This window comes from Neopsephotus bourkii, unplaced genomic scaffold (genome assembly GCF_033783945.1).
Source record: "Neopsephotus bourkii isolate Nb327-2 ecotype Australia unplaced genomic scaffold, CSIRO-AGI_Nbou_v1 NB_1075, whole genome shotgun sequence".
NCBI classification, from domain to species: Eukaryota; Metazoa; Chordata; class Aves; order Psittaciformes; family Psittacidae; genus Neopsephotus; species Neopsephotus bourkii.
The window spans coordinates 419,596-444,481 of record NW_026901563.1 but is presented as its reverse complement, the minus strand read 5'-3'; the positions used below and the strand labels follow the sequence as shown (position 1 = coordinate 444,481).

General features: G+C 37.6%; 1 long non-coding RNA gene across 1 annotated transcript in view; it reads left to right on the top strand.

The window, feature by feature from the left end:
- Positions 1-10,090: 10,090 nt before the first annotated feature.
- LOC133216948 (uncharacterized) overlaps positions 10,091-24,886 on the top strand; it is a 181,890-nt gene continuing 167,094 nt past the window's right edge. The window contains exon 1 of the long non-coding RNA XR_009726760.1: positions 10,091-10,203. This is a non-coding gene — a long non-coding RNA (uncharacterized LOC133216948). The remainder of the gene's footprint in view (positions 10,204-24,886) is intronic.

The window sequence follows — 24,886 nt, the reverse complement described above, 5'->3', positions numbered from 1 at the left end:
AGCTTGAATAAATTAATTTATAGCTATAATTTAATAAAACCATTATGAAACTCAAGGAAATCTTAGTGCTTCACTTTTCCTAACATCCACCAATTACATCTTTTTCTTAAGGAAAAAGGTAACTGTCACTTATTCTAAAAGTTAAGTTCACCTTGGCTGACTTCCAGATGCCTACCAAGCCATTCTCTCATTCCCTTTCCTCAACACAGAGTGAAAAATAAAGATGGAAAGGCTCATGGGCTGAGCTAAAGACAGAGAGATCAGCCACCAATTACTGTCAAAAGGCAAAACAGATTCAACTTGGAGAAAACAAATTTATTTTATTTCCAGATACAATAGGGTAGGAGTGTGAGAAACAAAATTAAAACCACTTTCCTTCCACCTTCACCTTTGCTCCAGGATTAACTTCACTCCTGACTCTTCTATCACCTTCTACCCTTCGCAGAGAAAGGGGATGGGAAATGGCATTACAGTCAGTTCATAACACTGTATCTCTGCCTCTCCTTCCATCCCACACTTTACCCCTGCTCTGGTGTGGGTTCCTTCCTATGGTACACAGTCATTCATGAACTGTTCCAGCATGGGTCCTTTCCAAAGGGTACAGCCCTTCAGGAGCAGGACTCAGAACAGTGTGCGTTCCCCATGGGCTGCAGGTCATGCCAGAAAGTCTATTCCCATGTGGACTTCTCTCAAAAGGCTCCTTTACAGGCTCTCCACAGTCTGCAGCTTTTTTTTAGGGTTTGTTTTTCTGCTGTGGTATAGGGTCCCCCACAGCCACCACATTCCCTACATCTCCACCAGATGGATATCTTCTCCAAAGTGGTCCTCTGTGGGATAAAGAGGGACGACATGCTTCACCATGGTCTTCATGGGCTGCATAGGAGCCTCTCTCAGCTCCAGTATGTGGAGCACCTCCTCCTGCTTCTCCCCTAACCTTGTTGTCTGTAAACTTCTTTCTCCTACATTTTTCTTCTCTTTCACAGCTGCTGCATAGTATACTTTGCCTTCCTTAAAAAAGTTATCACAGAAGCACCATCATCCTGATCGATGGGCTTAGTTGCATCCTGCAGTGGGTCCATTTTGGAGCTGGCTGGAACTGGCACTGTCTCCTCTAGTGGAAGCCCCTGTTCTCACAGAAAAAAATCCTTGCAGTTCCCCTTCCTTCCACCTAATGGCCTTGCCACATAAACCAAATGTAGTTCCCCATACAGAAAATAAAAGACTAGTTATGTAATGTAGGGTTTCTTCATTGTAATGTATTTACTGGATTCCCATTATAAACTTTATCTTGAGTTGTTCAAAAAAACAAAGTAAACAAACAGTCACACTGATCCCAAGTTAAAAATATATGTATTATATCTGAAGTAAAGTTACTTTATGAAGTTTTAACGGAATTAAAATTATTATGTAAACATGATGTTATAAAATAAAGCAGGGTGAGAAATGTTTATAATTATGACTATTTTTGCATTATTATGACAAAAATGAAAGCATGATCAACTGCTTTATAAAATCTTAGTTGATTATGCTTTCAAGCAGTAAATAAACAAAATTTGAGAATGGGCAGAGAAGTAAGAAGCTGTGCTCGGAAATCAGCTCTTACAATTCTACAGAGTGCTTTATAAGATGTCTTTATTTGTACATAAGAAAAACATTTTTTTCTGACATAGAGTAGAATGTGGGAATCTCACTCACTTTTATATTGATCTTAAAAACAGGATCAATATATTTATTAACATCTTAGTCATTCCATCTGTGAGAGATCTGCTCTCTCATCATTGCCCTGGCTGAAATTTCGTCTTTTTGGCATGTTTATTCCAATCTCAGGCATGGCACATCTTATGGTTTGAGGACTTGAGATCTTATCTAAAAGCTGTTGTAGCTGATGAGAAACTTCTTGTTGCATCAAGAAAGCTTTCGTAAAGGTCAGTAAAATAGGCAATAGGATACGGACCTTACAGCTTTGGGGGAAGCAGAAGACTAATAATTTCATGCTTTCTTGAAGATATGCCACAATAATTCCTTATGATTCTTTCCACAAAGAGAACAGAGCACGTAATACAAGATTTTCTGCTGATGAATATAAAGTTTTATAAATGGACAGTGGCTGATAATATAAAAGGGTAATATAAAAGCCTGTCATGGATTATCATGTTCTGTAGTTCAAATATCTTCTGCTGATACTATAATTAAGAATTCTGGAATTCATGTGACATTAAAAGATAATAAGTGAAGTTTATGTTTGTAAGGTTTGTTTTTTCTTAAGTCATGGTGGAAATCATAGAATCGCAGAACAGCTAAGGTTGGCAGGGACATTAAAGATCATCCAGTTCCAACTACCCTGCCATGGGCAGGGACAACTTCCACTAGATCAGGTTGCTCAAAACCCCATCCAGCCTGGCCTTGAACACTTCCAGGGATGGGGGAGCCACAGCTTCTCTGAGCAACCTGTGCCAGCCCCTCACCACCCTCACAGTGAAGAATTTTATCCTAATGTCAAATCTAAACCTATCTTCTGTTAGATTAAATCTATCCCCCCTTGACATGTAATTATATAACCCTGTAAAAAGTCCCTCTCCAGATTTCTTGTAGGCCCCGTTTTAGGTACTGGAAGACTGTTACAAGCTCTCCCCTGAGCCTTCTCTTCTCCAGGATGAACAAGCCCAAACTCTCTCAGCTTGTCTTTATAGGAGAGCTAATCCAGCCCCCTGAGAATCTTCATGGCCCTGCTCTGAACTCATTCCAGCAGGTCCCTCCTATGTTGGGAGTCCCAGAGCTGAATGCAGCACATCAGGTGGGATCTGTTGAGAGCAGGGTAGAGGGGTAGAATCACCTCCCTTGAACTGCTGGTTATGCTCTTTTTGATGCAGCCCAGGATACAGTTGGTTTCTGGGCTACAAGCGCATGCTGAAGCTGGCTCATGTTGAGCTTATCATCAACCAACACCCCCAAGTCCTTCTCAGCAGGGCTGCTCTGAATCTCTTCTCTGCCCAACCTGTAGCTATGCCTGGGATTGCCCCTACCCAGGTGTAGGACCTTGCACTTGGCATTGTTGAACTTCGTGAGGATGGCAATGGCCTACCTCTCCAGCCTGTCAAGGTTCCTCTGGATGGTATCCCTTCCCTCCAGTGTGTCCCCCAAATCACACAGCTCGGTGTCATCGGCAAACTTGCTGAAGGTGCACTCAATCCCACTGTCCATGTCACCAGCAAAGATGTTGAACAGCACCAGGGAACACCACTCATCACTGATCTCACCTTGGACACTGAGTCATTGACCACAACTCTCTGAGTGTGGCCATCCAGGCAGTTCCTTAACCGCAGAGTGGTCCATCCATCAAATCCATGCCTTTCTAATTTAGAGATAAGGATGTTGTGCAGGACAGTGTCAAATGCCTTGAGCAAGTCCAAGCATATGACATCAGTCACTCTTCCCTTATCCACCAACACTGTGGCCTATCATAGAAGGCCACCAAATTTGTCAGGCATAATTTGTCCTTAGTGAAACCATGCTGGCTCTCACCAATCTCCCCCTAAGTGTCCATGTGCCTTAACAAAGTTTCTGGGAGGATCTGCTTTGTGATCTTTCCAGACACTGAGGTGAGACCAACTGGCCTGTAGTTACCTGAGTCTCTGTATTCAGTGCCATGCTTGTGGTGTGGTTGCAACATTATTGATAAAACCTCATAAACTTAATCTACACAGAATTTTAAGAACTAAACCCACTTTATTTGAGAGTATGATTTGGGGATTTTTTCCTCTCTTTTTTTTTTTTTGTTTTTGGTTTGTTTTTAGATTTTATTCCTGTGTCTGTAGGAAATGACCCTATGGCAAATGTTTTGGTGTTTTTAACTAAAGGGAGAAATGAAGCTCAAATACATAAAATAGTAATGAATATTCCGTCATCTTGAAAGAAAAAATAATTTTTAAGTGTCCCTTTCAGACGTAGTAAAATGTGTGTTCCTATTATTTGTTTGATTAATTTGACATTATTTCTTGTATTAATTTGGTATTCTTCATCATGTATAATGGAAGAGAATAGAAATGTGAAGTCTCCACATAAACATAACTGGAGAGCACAAGCACAGGTAAAAGATGCAAGTTAAATGAGGTCTTAACATTAGAAAGGCTTGTATAAATGTTGATAAGTTGTTAAAATGGACAAACTGCATGAGATTGTGTCACATCCCACATGTGTAAATGAAAGAAAAAAGGAATTTATTTTTTTTTAAAGGGAAGTCATCAATATCACATATAGCCACCCTTTCATTCCAAATATAAAAACAAAGGCTTACAGAACTCCATGTTATTGCCACTTTTAGTAGAAGCTGAAATAATATAATTTCATTTTTTATAGGTAATTTTAATTTTAATTTAACTCATACTATGAAAAAGAACTTGGGAAGTATTTTCCCATCTTCAGAAATCATGAGTAACATGTGAACATTCCTTAGTTTGGAATGATCACTGGTGTATTTTTTCTGTGATGTCTGGAGTAGGATTTTATATAACCTATTGTGATTTTAACAAGCTATTTAAAAATAATTTATAGTATCACTGTCCCATATGGCATCTAGCATAATTGAATTCTTCTTCCTTATATTCTTTTTACCTGAAGAAGGACTTTGATGTCAGCATCTTGTCATTTTTCTGGTCTAATAAGAGATATTACTTCTTCTCACAAGTCTTCCTTCAGTGTCTAGCTTGTGTGTTTGTGCAGAAGCATCATAAGTCAGAATTTTACAAATTGGAATTCATTGTGGCCAGAAGCATATATGTAAATGTCAGTGTTGAAGTTTAACCTACTACATATTGGCACCTGGCTTTCTCAGCCCATTTATAAGATACTGTAAATGTATAGCTCTCTTGGCAGGGAATTTCATCATGTATAACAGAAGAGAGAGACCATAATGCAGTGCTCCTGCAGTGGCTAACAGAAGTTGCAGACAGCCCAAAGCTTCATGCTTATCTGTTGCCTTCATTCAGGAGCCAAGTGACGTTTCCTCCTGTTCCCAACTGATAACAAGTGCAAAATGCAGGCAAAAATAACTTTAGGCCAACTACATCCCTATCAGAAAGAACAAATTGCTGGGCTGAAAGTGTAGAGTTAGAGACTAAGGAAAAAGAAAGCTGAGTTCTAGGTAACAAAATGGGGGGAGAAGCCAAAAGGAAAAGATAAGTACATTGATATAAAACTTACAAATTTAAGAAGAAAAAGGGATTATGAATAAAAGGTGTTACTTGCTTCACTGGAAAGGAAAGTATGCACCCCATTTGTTGCCCTAGAGCAGTCTAAGTGTGGGGGAAAAATCTCACTGCTGCCTCACAAGTTTGTTTTCCAGTTTCAAGTTAAAAGCAATAAAAGAGAACAGATTTCTACCCCTTAGCCTCTGATGATTCAGTATTTAGTTAATTGTTGTATGTCTCCTGTTCTTCTCTGCCTCAGGGAATTCCAGGCTAGAATTTGTAAATTCACCGTTAATATAATTTCTGATAAGAAAATATTAATTAGTTGCAAAATGCAACTTGTGAGGGCATAAACAACAAAGAGAGTTTATGGTTGAAGGGCTTTGGAGAGATTTGATTCTCTCTTCCATTCCACCTATTTGTTTTTCCAGTCTAAATGTTTCAGGAAAGCATGCTTAGATTCGCCTGTTTTCTTCTTTTGAAAAGATTGTTGGCATTCTGACAAAGTCTTTAGGTAATTTGTGAATGCTTCCTGTTGAAAACAGAAAAAGTTCTGAAACTCAAAAACATCACAAAAAAAAAAAAAAGTCTTAGTATGGTTCTGTTGTAGATAGCTATTTATGGTCAGATCTCTAGGACTATTGAATTAAATTTGTCTGTCCTTAAGGAGTTTTATATGTATGAATAACTTCACTAAAGCTTGTACTGACAGAAAGAGTAGAAAAAGGCTTCAGAGAGAGCACATTTATTAATTGTGTCAGTCTGCAACTGCAGAGTGTTCATGGACTAATGTAGAATTTGCATTTCATGGAATTACATTAACTTCCTCTTTCTAAGATGAGGAATTTGGTTCTTTATGTTAAAACTAGAAGACCGTAGAAGGAGCTTTCATCTGTCAGAATATTTCAACATACTAATTTTAAAGGATTATTTTAATTGTTTACAAATAATGAATTCTTTGACTATGTAGAGAACAGAAGTGTTATTGATTTTTTTTTTTTTTTAGTGTTTAGATCACAATTATTTTTCTGAGGAAAAAAATGTGTGCCATCTATCTGCAAGAAAATGGCAACAGCTTTGTTCTCCTAGGTGATTACACTGTAGGTGAAAGTTCACAAATATTTCAGATGTGCAGTGCCTCTCCAACCAATGCTTGTATACAGCATCAAGCAACTAACTTTATTCTATTAATCATTCTTCTTCTCTGCCCCTATTGTAACTGATCACTAGTTCCTAAGTTATATACCTGTATGGCAAGGAATGTTGATGGATAAAGATCTGAAAGTTTTATAAGCCAGCTATGATTTTCTGAACATTTTTGTCCTATATGCAGTGCTAGTATATCATACAAGCTCACTATAAAGTTGTTTTAAGGCAGTGATTTTTGTGAAAAATCATGCCTTCTGCAGAAATTCATTCATTGCTCTGTAATTCATCTGAGAGATGTAATATGTTTTCTCTTCAGGTTTGTTTTGTGTTCTTTTAGTTAGAATAACAAATGTATAGTGGTCAGGAAAACATAATAACATTACTGAATGTTATACTGTTATAGCTGTAAGAAATTACAATTCTTTACACTGTTTTTCCACATATCTGTGTCTTCATACATGTTTCTGTCCTTTGTGCTATAGTGGTATGGATGCTTGGAATTTCAGTATGCATAAGCAGAACAAATACTTAAGAGATACAAAGTTTTATATTTCATCTTTCATGTTACTAACTTTTACTGTTATGCTTGAGAAAATACGTGGATTTTACAGCTCTCACTTACACAATAAATATATTGATAAGCAATCAGTTTGATCAAGTACTGTTCATACTTGGTAAATCTGTGTTGGTTTTTCTAGAACATAATAGTATAGAACAGAACACTTCAAATTGAAGGGACTTACACTCAGTCCAGCTGTCTGACCACTTCAGGACTGACTGTCGTGGTTTAAGTCCAGCCAGTAACTCAGAACCACACAGCCACTAGCTCACCTTCCCTTTTCTACTGGCTCTGGGTGTGATGGGGAGAAGAATCGAAAGAATGTAAACCCCATGGGTTGAGATAAGAACAGTGGAGTAACTAAAGTATAATATAAAACTAGCAATAATGGCGAGGGAAATATCAAGGGGAGAGAATATAAAACTAAAAGGGGAAAGTAAAATGACTCACAATAAATACAAGTGATGTACAATATAATTGCTCACCACCCGCTGACCCGACCGAGTAGCGATCTGGGCCTTCCGGGTAACTCCCCCCAGTTTATATACTGGGCATGACATGCTGTGGTACGGAATACCCACTTGGCTAGTTTGGGTCAGGTGTCCTGTCTCTGCTTCCTCCCAGCTTCTTGTGCCCCTCCTCACTGGCAGAGCTTGAGAAGAGGAAGTCCTTCAACTGAGTAAGCACCTCTTAGCAACAACTAAAACACTGGTGTGTTATCAGCATTGTTCTCAGACTAAAGCCAAAATACAGCACTGCACCAGCTTCTAGGAAGAAGAAAAATAACTGTAGCAGCAAAATCCTGGCAGACTTAAAGCATGTTATTGAGGACATTGTTCAAATTCCTCTTAAAAACACACATGCTTGAGGCATTGATCGCCTCTCTAGGAAGCCTGTTCCAGGGTTTGACTACCCTCTTGGTAAAGAGATGCTTCCTAATGTCCAGTCTAAACTTCCCCTGGTGCTCTCCTGGATCATTCCCATGTCATATTGGTGGAAACTAAGGAGTGTATCGAGCAATACCTCTTTCTCCAGTTCCACTCCTCAGGAAGTTGCAGAGCACCGCTCAGCCTCCTTATCTTGAAACTAGATAAGCCCAAAGTCCTTAGCTGTTCCTCACAGGACGTGCTTTCCAGCCCTTTCACCATTAATACCCATATAAAAGAGGAATGGGTTGTAGTCTGAAGGTTGTACTAAGCTTTTCAGTTATGTGGTGACGTCTCTAATGTGGGCCTCAGGAAGGCAGAAGACATCCCTGAAAAGAGGGTCTGGTCTGTAGATAGGTTCTTCCTCACACAGGAGGGAATCACAAATAGGATCATAGAATCATAGAATCATAGAATCATAGAATAGTTAGGGTTGGAAAGGACCATAAGATCATCAAGTTCCACACGCCCTGCCATGAGCAGGGACACCTCACACTAAACCACATCACCCGAGGCTCTGTCCAGCCTGGACCTAAACACTGCCAGCAACAGAGCATTCACAACTTCCCTGGGCAACGCATTCCAGTGCCTCACCACCCTTACAGTAAAGAACGTCTTCCTTTTATCCAATCTGAGCTTCCCCTGTTTCAGTTTTAACCCATTACCCCTTGTCCTAGCACTACAGTCCCTAATGAAGAGTCCCTCCCCAGCATCCTTACAGGCCCCTTTCAGATACCAGAAGGTGGCTATGATGTCTCCACACAGCCTTCTCTTCTCCAGGCTGAACAGCCCCAGCTTTCTTAGCCTATCTTCATACGGGAGGTGCTTCAGTCCCCTGATCATCCTTGAGGCCCTCCTCCAGACTTGTTCCAACAGTTCCATGTCCTTTTTATGAAATGGCTATAGCTGCTGGTTGTTTCTTTTTGACAATGGTCTTAATGAGGTTTTGTTGCAAGGGGTTGGTCTTTCTTACCTACATATGTCTGCTTGTGTAGGTTCTTCTATTTCATTATGTGCTGCTTCTACTCTACCTAGGGCCTCATACCTATTTTGTAAGAGTGTCTTAGAGGGTAAGGAAGGGCTTATGTGTTTGCACTGTAATCTTCTTCCACCCTTCTTTATCCCTTTTAACACTGCCTTTATCCTGGCACAAAGCAGATCCTGTACCTGCCTCCATAGTGGCCTCTCTGAGTCACCTTTCATACATCAGAATGCAGCTCTATTGACCAGTCTCCTTTTCAGACTCTCAAATACTCCTCAGTCTGCCCACCTCCTCCTATAGCTTGGACAGCAAGCAGAACAGTTCATCTGCCTGTTCACACCTCCCACAGGCTCGCTTGCCATCACTTTCCATCTCCAAGGATATCCCTTTCCACATCCCACAGCCGGAAACCTAAGTTTTCATCTGATTGGATAGGAGCTCTGTCTGTATAACAGCATTGGTTCTACCAAATGCTAGAAGCTGAGGAGAAGCAGAGGATGCTGCTTTTTACTGGCTGGTCAGCATGCTTCCGTGCACTTGCCTGCTGTCACGCGCCTGCCTGCTGTGATGGTGCAACTGATTGCCCTTCTTGTGCTTGTATAGCTTTCTTGAAGACCTGTTCTATAATTTTTCCCAGTAACTCTAGTGAAATGAATTGGACTACAGTTTCCTGAATCTTTTTCACCTCTTTTTGTAGATGGATGTAGTATCTGTAACTTTTTTAGTCAGTTGGGACTTTTTACATTTATGACCTTTCAAAGGTGATAGCAGTTTAAATTTGAGGGACTTTTTAATTAACCTTCTGTTTTAAATATAGTTTGTCATAATTTTGAAGACTATGGTTCATAATTAGATGGAGATATTTGTAAAAAAATGAATTGTACTGTAATAAAAAGAAATGTGACTCTTCATTATTTGAATGCTTACATGCACTACTACAAATATACTTCTATTTTCTACTGCTAGGTGTTCTGATTTTACTTTCTCCCTTTAGCATTTATAAATGCGTACCTTATATGAGTAAATGTTCTATTTAACAGTTACAAATTAATATAAAAATAATTTTTATAAGAATTTTTATTGCAAAATAAAATATTATTTAGAGCATTTATTTATCCACATGTTGTATAACACATTCAAGGAGAAATTCATAGAATGTAATAGTTTATGATTTCATCCTTTAGATGAGTATTCTGATGAACCCTTAATGTGACAGGCAAAGATAATGTAATGAATGTCCTACTGCAATTGGAAGACTGTGAAAAAAGTAACTGACACAATATTTTATTTCAGGTGGGAGTGAAAAGCAGCTGCTTTCCTTGCCCTTTACAACCCAGTTAAGAATTTGACTGACAGAATGTTGGCACCAGCTGTGGAAGAGCTGATCAGCCTCAACTCCAAGTAAGTGAAGTCATACTCATTCAGAGGTTCCTTTCAGACTAAATTTACAAAGCCTGCTGATTTCTAACAACAAAAATTAATTAAAAATGTGGTTTATGAGACAGTTTAGAGCACTTTGGTTTCCATTTAAACACATCTTTAAATCAGTATGTAACTTCATTTCTTTATACTGTTATTTTGCAAACTTTATGACATTACATTCTGATTCCTCTTCCTTTCTAGAGAATTGGAAGCACTCACTTAAAGTAATGGAAATTTGTTATAAAATACAAATATAAAACATGAACATACCTGCATGTACTCAGTGATCAAAAAAATATAGTTAAATAGTGATACATTTACTCTAGAAGACAAACTGGTGAAAAAAAAAAATGTAAGCAACATTATTTGGGTGCTTGTTAAAGGGATCTTCCTTCCTACTGTATTTCTCATGGAACAAAAGTGTAGGGTCTTGCATGGGGGTAAACACAGTTTAAGACTGCATCACAGGCTGGAATCTACCCAGCTGGGAAACAGCTCTGTGGAAAGGGACTTGGGGTCCTGTTGGACAGCAAGCTCAGTGTAAATGTACAGTGTGCTGCTGCAACAAAGAAAGGCAACAGGGTGCTGAGTTGCATCAACAAGAGTTTCACCAGTGAAGAAAGTGCTCTACTCAGCACTTGTCAGGTGACACCCAAAATTCTGTGTTTAGTTTTGGTTCCTACTGTGCAAAAAAATGTGTGAACAGCTGGAAGGGTTCCAGAGAAGGTCCACACAGGTAATCAAAGGACTGGAAACCCTGCTATGTGGGGAAAGGATGAGACACCTGTGTTTGTTCAGTCTTGAGAAAAGAAGGCTCAGGGGAGACCTTATCATCATGTTACAGTATTTAAAGGGTGGCAACAAAGAAGATGGAGTCTCCCCTTTTTAGAAGGAATTCCATGGAGAAGATGGGAAGTAATGGGTGCAAATTATTCCTGGGGAGTTTCTGACTGAGCACAAGAGGAACATTTTTCAGAATGAGAGCAATCAGCCATTGGAGTAATCTCCACAGGGGAGTGGTGGGCTCTCCAACATAAGATACTTTTAAGATTTAGCTGAACAGGATGCTAGGACATCTAGTCTAGGTCATTCTATGGTTCTATGATTTTATGGTTTGCCAAGAAAGATTGGACAAGATGATCCTTGAGATTCCTTCCAACCTGGTATTCTATTACTCTATTATTAAAACATCAGAAACAATTGTGGATGAAGGACAGAGTCAGAAGCCTTGGTTATTCAAAGATGGTCTCTGAGGGAGTACCACAAGTTATCGTTCATGTGCTAGGAGCTAATGTGACAGCAGCACTAAAGCCACAAAGCACAAAAATTACACACACACGTAAAAAAAAAGTAAATCTACAGATAACTTCTTAGAGGAAATATATTAAAGCACATTAGAGGAAGTATATTAAAGCACATTAAATTTATATTAAAGCACACATCTTATCCTTTGTGTCTTAGATTTTTATTACTCATACACTCCAGTATCTCAGTTCAACTTTGGATATTTTATTTCCCTGGTATTTCGTTTTAAATGTCAAACATTTCTGCTTTTCTGTAGCTAGTAGGATGTCACGGAGAAGACAAAGGCAAGGTAGTTTTCTGTTTGTCAGATCTGCTTTTTCCTCACATTATAACAGAGTCTATTTTCTTCTATGAACAACCACTAAGAAACCTGGAGGATACTAGCCTGGCAAAGGGAGAAAAGGGAGAAAGGGCGAGAGAGAAGAAAAAAAAAAGAGAGGTGCTGAGAGTGGATTATCAATAAAAAATGTTCATGTATTAGAGAGACAGGCAAGATATGATATTGTAAAGAAAAAAAAGAATTGAATCTCTGAAATCGTGCTAACATCACCTCAAAATAAACTATTAGCTCACATTATCACAGTACTTGACAGTTTGAAAATCCCTAAAAATTTGAAAATCTTTTAAGAGCTGCTTGCATAGAGACAGTCTGATGGAGGAGCCAAATTTCTCTCAGTGCCTGTGTTAGTCTTGGATCACCAATTGCTTTACTGATAATTGGAAATGCTGATAAAGTTGAGACACAAACTCATCCAAAGATCAAAGAAGCTGTATCTAAACTAGTGGCATACAAGCAGTTTCAAGCTTCTTCTCAACAGTGCTCAGCACTGTTTGGTACAATGTGTTAAGCTAAAGAAATAACCCAGTAATGTCTGAAGAAGGAAGAATCTTTTGTCAGCAAGTTAAATGAGAGAGTCGACATCAGTGGACATGTTCAAAATGTTTAGTCAATTTACACTTTTTTGGCAGTTTTCAAATTGAGAAACAATTTTCATCCAAGAGGTGTATTTATGTGGCATATCAGACAACCAGTATTCCTGAAGTGGGAAAAGATGATATGAAATTATCAAAGTTAATAAACATAAGGATGAAAAAGCCAGCATTATGATGTGGCATGTGATTGGTTTGCACATACTTTTGAGGTTGTAGTCACTTATAGTAGTTTTATTTTACTTATTTCTTATTTCAAAGTGAAATTATATGTTTAGAAATATCACATATTTCTGTATTTAGTAATATCACAATGTACGAAAGGTAAGTAGCATGTTATCTTTTTAACAGCTGTTATTAAGTGTAGCACAGATGCTGCTGCAGATCATAGACGCAATATTTAATAAGTATTGGGAAATCCACTTCCATGCACATCATGCCTATCCAAAATTCTAGCCTTGATGACAAGACTGTAGACAGGAAAAGGTGCGTATTCCTGATCACCCTGACTTAAGAAAGAAATTTGATGCAGCTTTCATAGTTTCTTTGTTGCTAGGTTGGTGATATATAAACCAGGTAAGCAGTCAATATTGCAGGTGGAAAATGGCCTGGATTGCTGGTCTTACTGTGTTGTGATCCATAATACAAAGCCCAGCTAGTGACCAGAAAGCAGTAATTTCTTTCGGCGATCAATCCAAGAACAAATACTGTTTAGCATTCTTTGTTAATGGCCTGAATGATAGTACAGGAACCCCAGGAAGGTGAACACAAAGTTATATATCTGGGAGGTAACAGCTGTGGAGAGGCTCTGCAGTGATGGCCCAGGGATCTCTGGGAGCTTACCAACTTAGCTGGTCCCAAGGCAGCAGTGCACCCAGACACAGCATGCCCACATCTTTGCAGTAGCAAGGGTACAGGCAGCAGGTGTGGGGAAGTGACCCTGCACTGGTGTTCTCAATGAAAATACTCACTGAAGGTACTCAGTAGTTTCAATACTGGCATGCTGTTCACAGCTTTGGACATCCCAGTATGAGACAGACATTGATGTACTTGAGATAGTCCTGACCAGCGTAGCCTGGGGATGGAGGACAGGGCATCCGAGGACATACTGAAGGGACTAGAATTGTTGACTCTGGGGAAGGGAGTTTTCTGGGGAGGAGTTACTGGTATGTACAGATACTTTTTGCATCTTTGCTCTGTTTTCACAGCTTTCCTGAAGTCCTGTGTGGTCATAACGTAAAATTGGTTATGATTTGTCTCTTAATCTTATAATCTTTTATAATTGTTCCATTTATGTGTGTACAGATATCACACTTCAGGGACACACTGAACTAAGTTCCCTTAGACACAGGAAAAGAAAAACTTTGTCTCTGGATTAAGGTTGTAAACAAGGGCAAGAAAGCTTAACCTTTCTGTCTCCCTATTTTTTAACCCTTTGCATAGGCAGGTACTGAGTATGGACAATAGCCGTTGTTGCCAGTTTGGAGCTGTTAGTTACATGATACTCTCTGCAGAATAAGAATTTCTGTTTTCTGTTTGGTCACCAATAAAGATTTAAAGTATATATATATGTATATAAATATATAAATTATATTATATGCATAAATAAAAGAATCATAGAATCATTGAATCATATATAAATTTTATATGCTATTTTTATAAATATATATAAAATTATACATATAAATTTATATATAGAAAAAAACAGTAAACTGATTCACATTAAGCATGAGGAAAATCCTGTTTGCAACTCTTGAACTGTGGTCTGTTAATGTATTAAAATTGAGGCTTGACAGCATTTTACATAACTTCTAAAGTATCTTCTGAATAGTAGCATGTTTATATAAATAACATTCTTGAACATGTTTGAAAATAGAACATCTACAAAGACAGAATTTTAAGTGTAGAACATCTACAAAGACAGAATTTTGCATGTTTATGTGCAGAATTTGTTGATGGTTAATAGTAACTGTGCTGTGTGACATACAGACTACTAAATAAATAAAGCAATCTAAGAGCAGACCAAATAGCAATGGTATGTGAATATAATAATATTTTCTATAACACCAGAATAATCACAGAACATATAGGAGACTGGTGATTTCTATTTTCATAAGTCCTTTGGAGTGGAACTATTGTCCTCTTTACACAAATGTTAAATTGAAGTGCAGAAAGAGCAATTAATTTCCTCAATGTTATATAGAGAATATATAAAAAGCTAGAGTGATGCTTTCCCAAATCCGAGATCTTCAAAATGAATCTGTCATTTGTGAAAGGCTGTCAGAAATACAGAAAACAAGTAGTCCAAGATCATTACTTTCAATTTCACATAGAAACTTACATATTTTAAAAGGGACAAAAAGTAAATAACTTATTGAACTGGGAATACAGTTTCTTTGTCATATTGTACAGACTGGCATTGTTAGAAGGCTAAAATGTCTTAATTTCATAAGATGCATATCACAAGATAATTACTGATGAATTTGCTATGTATTTTAAGTAATATCCCTGACAGTTTTGTTGGCTTTTTTATTATGAATTCAGGCAGATCTCTATCTGTTCATGCCAAATTGATCTCAGAAGGGCTTTGTGCAGGCATGTCAGTCCTCTTGCATGAAAATATCCTCCATCTAGAATGAAAAACTCAATTTTGAAATTTAATAGGGTGAATAATACGAACATCACTCTTAATTTGAAATAGTATGCAGTACACAGACAAGAGGTATAGAATTTGTTATTTAAGAATACTGATAAGTATGACAACTTCTGATATAGGAAATGCACAGCATGCCACATAAAACTAACATTAATCATAATTTGGTTTTAGGATTGCAAACAAGAATGCATTATCTCCATTTAATTAAATATATACTTCCCTATTATAAGGGTTGCTCCAGTTTTCATTTTATAAACCCCACTTTTTACTAGCCAAGCATATGCATCCCAGTTGGTAGTTTTCATGTAAAGTTATTTGCTGCAAGCCAAATATTAATGCTTCAGCTAAAAGTACTCAGTGATTTCCTAGGTAAATATTGGACAAAATACATTGGTTTGTCCATGATTTTTTCAAATATACAGCTTTTCCTCAGATAAGCTATTACCTCTGTCACTGGAAAAAAAGAGTGATATTTGAAAAGGCCATGGTTCACTGTTCCTTCAGCTCCTAGAAAGGCTGTCACATTTTGTAAAATGAGGGAAGGTGGGAGGGAGGGAAGAGGGAAGAAGGAAGGAGGGAAGGAAGGAAAGGAGAAGAAAGGAGAGGAAAGGAGAGGAGAGGAAAGGAGAGGAGAGGAGAGGAGAGGAGGGAAAGGGAAAGGGAAAGGGAAAGGGAAAGGGAAAGGGAAAGGGAAAGGGAAAGGGAAAGGGAAAGGGAAAGGGAAAGGGAAAGGGAAAGGGAAAGGGAAAGGGAAAGGGAAAGGGAAAGGGAAAGGGAAAGGGAAAGGGAGGGGAGGGGAGGTGGGAAGGAGGGAAGTTATTTTCGTGATGATAATAAACTGGGAGGTACTCTTAACCCCCTTGAGGGACAAGAAGCCTTCCAGTGGTATCTAGATTGATCACAGCACTGTGCAATGCTTAATGGGATGAAATTTAGCAAGTTGAAATGACTAATTCTGTATCAGGATGGAGTAATGCCAGGCAGAAGTCTGAACTGGGAGAGCAGCCCTGCAGAAAGGGATCTGGAAGTGCTGTTTGATAATAGGCTTAATATTAGTTAGCACTGTGCCCTGGTAACCAAATAGACAAACCACATCCTGGTTTGCATCAAACACAGCATAAACAGCTGGTCAAAGGAGGTGATTACTGCACCATTTCCAGCTTTGGTCCAGTTTCATGTTGAATATTGCTGGCACTTTTGAGCTCCAAAATTTAAGAAGGATGTGAAGGTACTTGAGCGTGTCCAGAAGAGATCAACAAAGCTGGTAAAAGAGCCGGAAAACATGTCCCATGAAGAGGTAAGGACTTCAGGTTTGTCTAGTTTGGAGAATAGGAGGCTGATGGGTGAGCTGCAACTTCCTGAGGAGGGGAAGTGGAGAGAGAGGTATTGCTGGATACCCTTCTCCTTGGTATCCTATTGCTATAGGACACATGGAAATGATTCAGAGATGCATCAGGGAAGGTTTAAACTGAACATTAGGAAGCATTTCTTTACCAAGAGGGTGGTCCAGCCCCAGAACAGGCTTCTTAGAGAGGTGCTCAATGCATCAAGCCTGTGTGTGTTTAAGAGGAATTTGGACAATGTCCTTAATGACATGCTTAAGTTTTGGTCAACCCTGAAGTGGTCAGATGGACTCGGTGATCACTGTAGGTCACTTCCAATTGAAAAGTTCTGTTCTATAGAGTAAAAAAAAAAAATACCCCCAAAACCCCATGTATTATTAGAGAAGAGGTCTCAATAATGAATCCATTAACACTGCTATGCATATACTTCTAGCATCTACCCCTTTTCTCTTTCACTGCCCTTGTTGGTCTTAAGATTGGTAAATTCAGTCTGGAGTACGAGAGCAAGGTTTGCTGAACATTCAACGTCTTGACTTCTCTGGTGGAATTAATATGATGTTGAGGTAGAAAGTTTCTTCTTACTCAATCTAGAAACAACTTGGCATCATTTTTGCATTTCTTAAAACTCTCTACACTTTGCTATTTCTTCATTGGCCTACTAGTCAATATTACACCTGAATTGACTGTACAGAGTGTTTTATCTTTATGTTGAGCATAGCTTCTTCAGGCGTTTTGCAATTCATGATTGATACAGGTCTGCACTTCTTTAACTGAACACTAGTGAGTTTATAACTGTAGGTCTCCAGTACCAAACTGGGCCTTTTTTCTTTTCAGATTATTTACTGCCTTTGTTCTCCTACAGACCATCTGGTACCCCATTTCCAAGCCTTCTGTTTTCATAACAGAAAGCCCTTATGACCAAATGATTATTTTATGCAGAATACCTGTTTAAAATTATGGTTATACTGTGCAAAACCAAACCAAACCAACCAAAGAACAACAAAAAAGCCCAATCCAAATCCAAGTCAGGCATAGCCAGGTGGCCATCAGAAAAGAATTATGTGTAAACAAGTGAGCCTCAGGTAGGTCAAGGCAGTTCTGGACAAAGTAATACTGACAAACTTCAGTTCTGAAAGCTTGCAAAATGAGCGTAAAGCCTGTGATCTGCTACTAGCAATAGTAAAACACTTATTTACTGCACTCCATGGTTAGTGCTTAATCTATAAGTGCTCATTCTAGTTACTAAAGACTGATACAGCAGTTATACTAAAACTGAGAAATGGTCTTCTCTGTGCTTCCATTATTCCCTATCAGGTTGGTAGATAATGTAGAGGACTTGACTTAGTAACAAATTTCTATCATAATACGTTAGCTATTAATCACATGAGTATTACCATTGATTGCTTACTTGTAAAGCTTAAAAATGTCAGAACTGACACAAATAACAAAACAAACTAATTTAAAGCATTTTTAAAAGTTTTACTTTGTCAACATCTCCACATTTACTATGGAAAGAAAAGATGCTTTCCTTGATCTCTGAAGAACTCTGTTTATCTGTGATTAGGTTTTATATTTTGCATATACTCTCCTATAACTTTTCTGTAATGAGTTTTATCCAAATTCAGAAGCAAATTTATTTTCTCTGAAGGTAACAGAAGTCACAAAAATTATGTTGTTTTCATCTAAATATGTTGGAGCAAAATGCATGCCACTTTTACCAAAACTGATTTTTTGGAACAAAAAATAAAAGGACACATTCTTATTTCTGCACTTCATATTTCTAAAACTCCTTTTCATCTCAAAATCAAAATAAATAAAATATGAAATCTAAAATTTGCGCTTTCTTAAAGCTACTGTGTTTCTTCTTTCTTTCTTTTCTGGTATTGATTGTTGTTTTAATATGTAAATAAATATATTATTCATACTAGTATACCTGGCAATTGATTTTTTTTCTGAAGAAAAGTTTGGTTAGCTTCCTTTGTTGAGGAATGTTTGAAATTATTAATAGGAAAGATCTTCTGAGTTCATTGTTAACATTATGAATCAAATATTAAAGGAAGCATTTACAAGAACAACTCTCCCTATGTTTTATCTCAGATTGGTCTTATAAACTTCCAAACTATTGTAGCTTCATGCTGTATTTCTTTTTCTAAAGCAATTTAATTCTGACTTGTCTAATAACTCATTAGCATTCAAATAGTGTCAGATTGGCAAGCAGCCTACATGCACAGAAACACATCGCTTACTAAAGCAAAAATCACGTTTAAACATTTACTGCTTCAAAACATATTGCCAATAAATGTAACACCTGATCCCTCTCTAGTCTCAACACATTTAGTGAGTTTGTGAAAAGTTCAGCAATATTCCAAGAGGGAAGCTAATGCATCTGTTTTGTTTTGTCTGCCTTTGGATGTTCTTTCTGAAGTCTGTATGAAACTTGATCCAAACCTGATGAGTTTCAGGTTTCCCTTTGAAACAGTTATCAGTTCAGTTTTGACCTATTCCATCATCACTTAAAGGTCCCATGCAAATTGAACTTTTAGTTTGTGGTGGACCACAGTACAGTTCTTAGACAGATATACAATACCAAACATGGGGAATCACCTTATTCAGCAAAGAGGAGACTGAAGGGTGATGATTACATAATAGATTCATAGATCCATCTTTGTTCATAGATTTTGATTCCACTGTGTGTTACCAACTCCACAGACTGAAACTACTATTTTCTCTGTTCACTACAGCTACCAACTTCTGCTCCTCAGGGCTGCAAGGGACCCATGACCTGAAAGTACCATGCATGGATGTTCAGCTTGGACTCTATGTCCAAGCAGGTCTAATCAAGCTGTAAAAAAGAGGTGGTAGTCTATGCCCCTGTACTGTCTGACCAGAAATGTTGTGCATCGTTACCTGGAAAGATCACAGCTCTTCACACAAGATACTTAATAAAATAATAAATAAAAAAAAAATTGCTGGTTCTTTGAAGACATTGTGTTTCTTTAAATGTAAAGTTACCGTTTCATTAGGGAACAGCTAGAAAAGATTAATTTTTCTCAACACATGGTTGAACTTTGAAGAGATCTCCTAGCCAGCTGCAACTTTCTTGGAAATGTTTAAGGGAGTCTTTGTAGAGGTGGGAGAATCAGTTGGAAAAGAAAACTCGCACTCTTCTTGTGGTAATGGGTCGTGATGGACAGATTTCCTGCAGTACTGTGAAACTTCTTAAGAATTTGTGTGTGATAGATGGAATGCCACCTGCTGACAAATCAAAGGGGCTATGTTAACATTATTGAAAAATGAAACTATAAAACTATGAAATGTGAATTAATTAAGGGAGCCACATCTTTTACCTCTGCAGTTTGTCATGAAACTTCAATATTTAGAAAAAAATGAAAAAACAGAGGACAACTAACTCATTTGAAACTTCTTCCATAGTTCTGAATATGTAGAAAGTAAGGGATATGGGAGGTGTATGTGTGTTATTAAACTGAACAAAGGGCTTTAAGGGCACAGTTACTACAGGTATCACTATTAAATCTAATATGGATATACCTGGCTGTGTTACATTTGTAGAAGAGTAGCTTCCTTGCTGCACTTGCTGTGGGTAACTATATTACTACCTTTTTCAACTGTCATGAAGAAGAATTTCTATGTGGGTTTCTGTTGGTTTTTTTTCAGTTGCCAAATAAACACACCCAGTGTAGAATTACTTCAGGCAACAAATGAAATTAACCTTAACTGAACTTTGGCCATTTGATTTCTGCATATCTGTAGAGGAATTAGGTGCACTTTAAATTTACTTTTTTTGAGAATTTTTAAAGATTTCAAAGGGTGTTTATATAGAAAGACACCATCAGAATAATTATAGAAGGCAAATAATGTACATAATGATGATGATGCACATAACTTTGATTATGTAAACCATAGCTCTAACTCATAAGAATTTCCACCCTTCATGTATGATTACTGTTTTGTTTTACTGAAGATAGGGAAAATGTTCTTTTAAATGAGTAATAAAGTTACGTGAGGAACCTGTAGCAGCAGGTAATTCCTAAAACTGGAGACAGTATAAATATGAGCAGAAGAGCCAGTCCATATGAAAGAAAAAAAAAAAAAAAAAGAAAAAAAGAGGTTCTTGCTTGCATAGGCTTTGGAACTTGTATTCCTAAGTCCTATGCAATACAAAAGTAATTAGGAAGACACATCTTTTGCCAGTGATATCCAGCTTACAATTTGAAATTACTGTTTTGTAGAACAGAATGTTCTGAAATAATTGTAAGCTTCCAGAATCACATGGCAAAATAACTTTTATTCTCCTTTTTCCTGTGTTCAAAAGACAAAATTTGCTGTCTATTGAGTAGTGCTGTGCCACATTTTGCCTGTAGTACTCATACTGATGCATCCCTCCTCTGAGAGGATTTTCACTGAAGCCAGCGTGAATCCTTGCAGAGCAAACTGCTTACCAACATGAGAAAGTATATACAAATTCTTTTCTATAATGGTTAGAGGAGTGTTATACTCCTTTCAGGCTCCCTGCCTATGGGAGATGGGTCAAGTAGCTGACCCATTAACCATCAAAGAGAAGTAGCTTATTTTAAGAAATAAATCCTGCCTACTGAAGGATTTTAGAGTCTTAAATTCTTCATCAGACTTTGTTTCACATTAGTCAAAGTGCCATTAATTAAAAAAAAACCCTCTCCTTTCTTTAGCTCTACCTTTTCTTTTGTTTGTTGTTTTTTTTCTTTTTTTCCTGATAACTGTATATTCATAGAATCATAGAATAGTTAGGGTTGGAAAGGACCTTAAGATCATATAGTTCCAGCCCCCCTGCCATGGGCAGGGACACCTCACACTAAACCATGTCACCCAAGGCTTCATCTGACATGGTCTTAAACGCTGCCAGGGATGGAGTATTCACAGCCTCACTGGGCAACCCATTCCAGTCCTTACCACCCTAACAGGAAAGAATTTCCTCCTTATATCCAATCTAAACTTCCCCTGTTTAAGTTTTAACCCATTACCCCTTGTCCTATCACTACAGTCCCTAATGAAGAGTCCCTCCCCAGCATCCCTATAGGTCCCCTTCAGATACTGGAAGGCTGCTAGGAGGTCTCCACGCAGCCTTCTCTTCTCCAGGCTGAACAGCCCCAACTTTCTCAGCCGATCTTCATATGGGAGGTGCTCCAGTCCCCTGATCATCCTCGTGGCCCTCCTCTGGACTTGTTCCAACAGTTCCATGTACTTTTTATGTTGAGGACACCAGAACTGCACACAATACTCCAGGTGAGGTCTCACAAGAGCCGAGTAGAGGGGCAGGATCACCTCCTTTGACCTGCTGGTCACACTCCTTTTGATTTTAAAAATAGAAATTTGTTTCAGAAGACATTGAAGTTAATACAAGTTATTTCACTTGTAGTGCAAAGATCAGAAGTGCTCTGTTTTGTTTCGTATTATTTACTTATTTGCCTGTTGCTCTGAATAATTAAGATGTGTAAAAAGTATAGCCACATTAGCAATAGTTCACAGACTACTGCCTAATTAATTGATTACTCCTACTTTGAAATATGACTACAATTTGTGCTGACACTTACAAGTAACATGATTTAGGGACAACACTTTCCCAATTAACATTATAATGTATAGCTTTATTTAAAAATCATGTTACTATGTAAAACCTATTAAAATAGGCAGTAGAATTCCTATCGCTAGTGCCCAGATATTTATGTTATAGAAATTCACAGTTATTTAAATATTTATAAAATGAGAGTTGAAAGAAGCACTTTTGAAAAGCAGTTAATAATGAACAGACATCAAGGGAGCCATCATTATAACAGTAAAGTGCTGTGCAACTCAAATAACTCCACTGGTGCAGAAGCAGGCCATCAAATTTAATTAAAAGCAGTCAAAAATAAGCTGAAAAATTGAACTGCAAAAGCCTATCCTTTGCCAACAGCTGAAGGCAAAAAGAAAGAGAAGGGAGAACCTTGAAAGCAGTAATGAATTGATAAGCCTTCCTGCCTCCCACTTGTAATTATTTTTGTCAGATTTTAGTATCAGTTAAACTAGATTAATAAAAGAATCACTGATTTTCTATCTTAAATCTTTATGCACAGTCCCTCTATTATGGGTTTCCATGCTAAGTGACAGTCTGAGGGTCAATATTTAAATGCTTGCTTGCTAATTTCTTTTAAGTAATTTTGACATGTACATTTGCTTGACACAAAGTCTTCAAAACAAAAAAAAAAAATAGAAATTAAAATAAACATTTTTATTGAATGGGTTTTTTGGTTCTTGTAGGGATGTTTAATTTCGTTTTACCCAGCAAAGGTAGATATTGCCTGGAACATGAAGTATTGACATCTCCATCTGCCACTAGAGGTTCCCATGGTGAAATGAAAAAAGGAGACTCATTCGTAATGTAGTAGGGCTGGCAAATTTATTGCTGCTTTATGGGCTCAGATTAATGTGGATATATGCAAACTGTACCACAAGGACAAAACCAATTTACTCCAGATCATTTTATTTTTTATAATAATGTGCTTTAATGAAGCTAAAGCTTCCCTGCTGTGACCTTATTATGTTTTCTAACATCAGTGGGAAATAGATTACGTTGAATTGTAACAGAGCTCATGAAACTGCAGGAATTTTGAGGCAGAAGATCAATTATGTTTTAGTGGTCAATACAGAAATAGGAAAGGCATAAGCCAAGTTGATTCTGGGAAATAAACCTGTTGGAAAAAAAAAAATAAGGAAACAATTTTCATGTCAATCAGTGTTTCACAGTACACTTCTAGTAGAAATTATTAAAGACACAATAGTTACCCAAGATGGAAATTTCAATTCTAGCAGATGTTTAGGAGAATTGATATTATTTTATCCAACACAGTGAAGTAAACAGAAAGTGTGATGTTGAAAGGTCAAATAAAATTTATAGAATGTAAATAATTATTATTTTTCTCTTTGGGAATGGATCAATCCTTTTGAAATTCAAATAATTGGTCTCAGTTAAGAAACTTATAATTTATTTCCTTCCATTCAATTTCCAGCAGTTATCAGAAACTGAAAGGTAAATAATAATTAATTCAGAAAAGAACTCAATAATATTCCCTACTCTAATTTCATCTCCTTCAGCAATAATTAAAGCTACTGTACTTGAGTTGAGGAGAAAGCAAACATTTACGAAGATTTGGTTATAATCCGCTAGATACTAAGAAAAATGCTCTTAAGACCATGAATCCCTCCTGAAATTTCCACCTACTTTCAATGTTATATTCAATTTTATATAGGAAAGTTTAAGGAAGGAAAATTTAGGAAAGTTAGGAAAGGAAAGCTTAGAGAAGCTTAGGGAAGTTTAGGGAAGGGAAGTTTAGGCAAGAGAAGAGAAATTGGGAAGTTTAGGGAAGGGAAGGGAGTGGTGTATACAGTACTCTAATAGCCAGATGTGGACAGTATGTGATCTGTGATCATTATGGTGCAGTCAGATGGCAGGATAATCAAAAGTCTTGGGAATAAATGTATGAAACATGATAACTTAAAACAGTCAGAATAGCATATATCAACCGAGGGGCTTTGAAGAGCCGTCCAGCATGATGTTAGAACAAAATCTGAATCAAATACGTGCCAAGGTCTGTAATATTCTCTGGATTCACGCTGCAACTGCAAAAGCTATGGAGGATATGAATGTCCCCATATGTCAGCCACCTAAATCAAAAGACTTGAGTTCTAAAGCATGTAGTAAAATGGGTACAGTATGACAGTAATCAGTGGTTTTGCAATCAGGAAGACCTAGGTGTCTTTAGTCCATCAGCAGTATGTGCTTTTTGATTACATCCTTAAAAAGAAGGTCCTCTTTCCTTTCCCTCAGCTACACCAGGGAAGCAGCTATAGGTGGAGAAGCTGTCTTATACCATGACTAAATAAAGCAGCCTTGTCTGCATCCACATCTGCTTTATTTCTAGAAAGTTATCAAGAAATGGTTTGAGAGAAGCGACTAGTACATGTGCTCTTCAGACTATTGTGAGGTCCCTGCTCTTATCACAGGTCATTTATTTCCAGGAATGTAGAGCTAGGCTGTGACACAGAGATGTAGTCATCTCCAACCTGGCAAAGAGAATGAAAGAAAGAGACTTTGAAAGCCTCTCACCTCTTTACAGACTGGAATCCTAAATATTAGCTTGCTATCATTTAGCCTGGAGTGATCATACAAATGCCTTTACAGATGGTATAAGCAAGAATATTGAAAGATAAAACAGGATGCCATCTACCATTCTGCTATAAAACAAAGCTTTTTTCCTTTTTTTTTTTTTTTTTTAATCAACTCTGTCAGTAGTCCTAAAAGGAATGCAAAACACAAATTTCTCCTTACAAAATTCTTAAAATACTTCTGAAGTGAAATGAAGTAAAAAAAATATGGTGAATGTATTTCAGTATC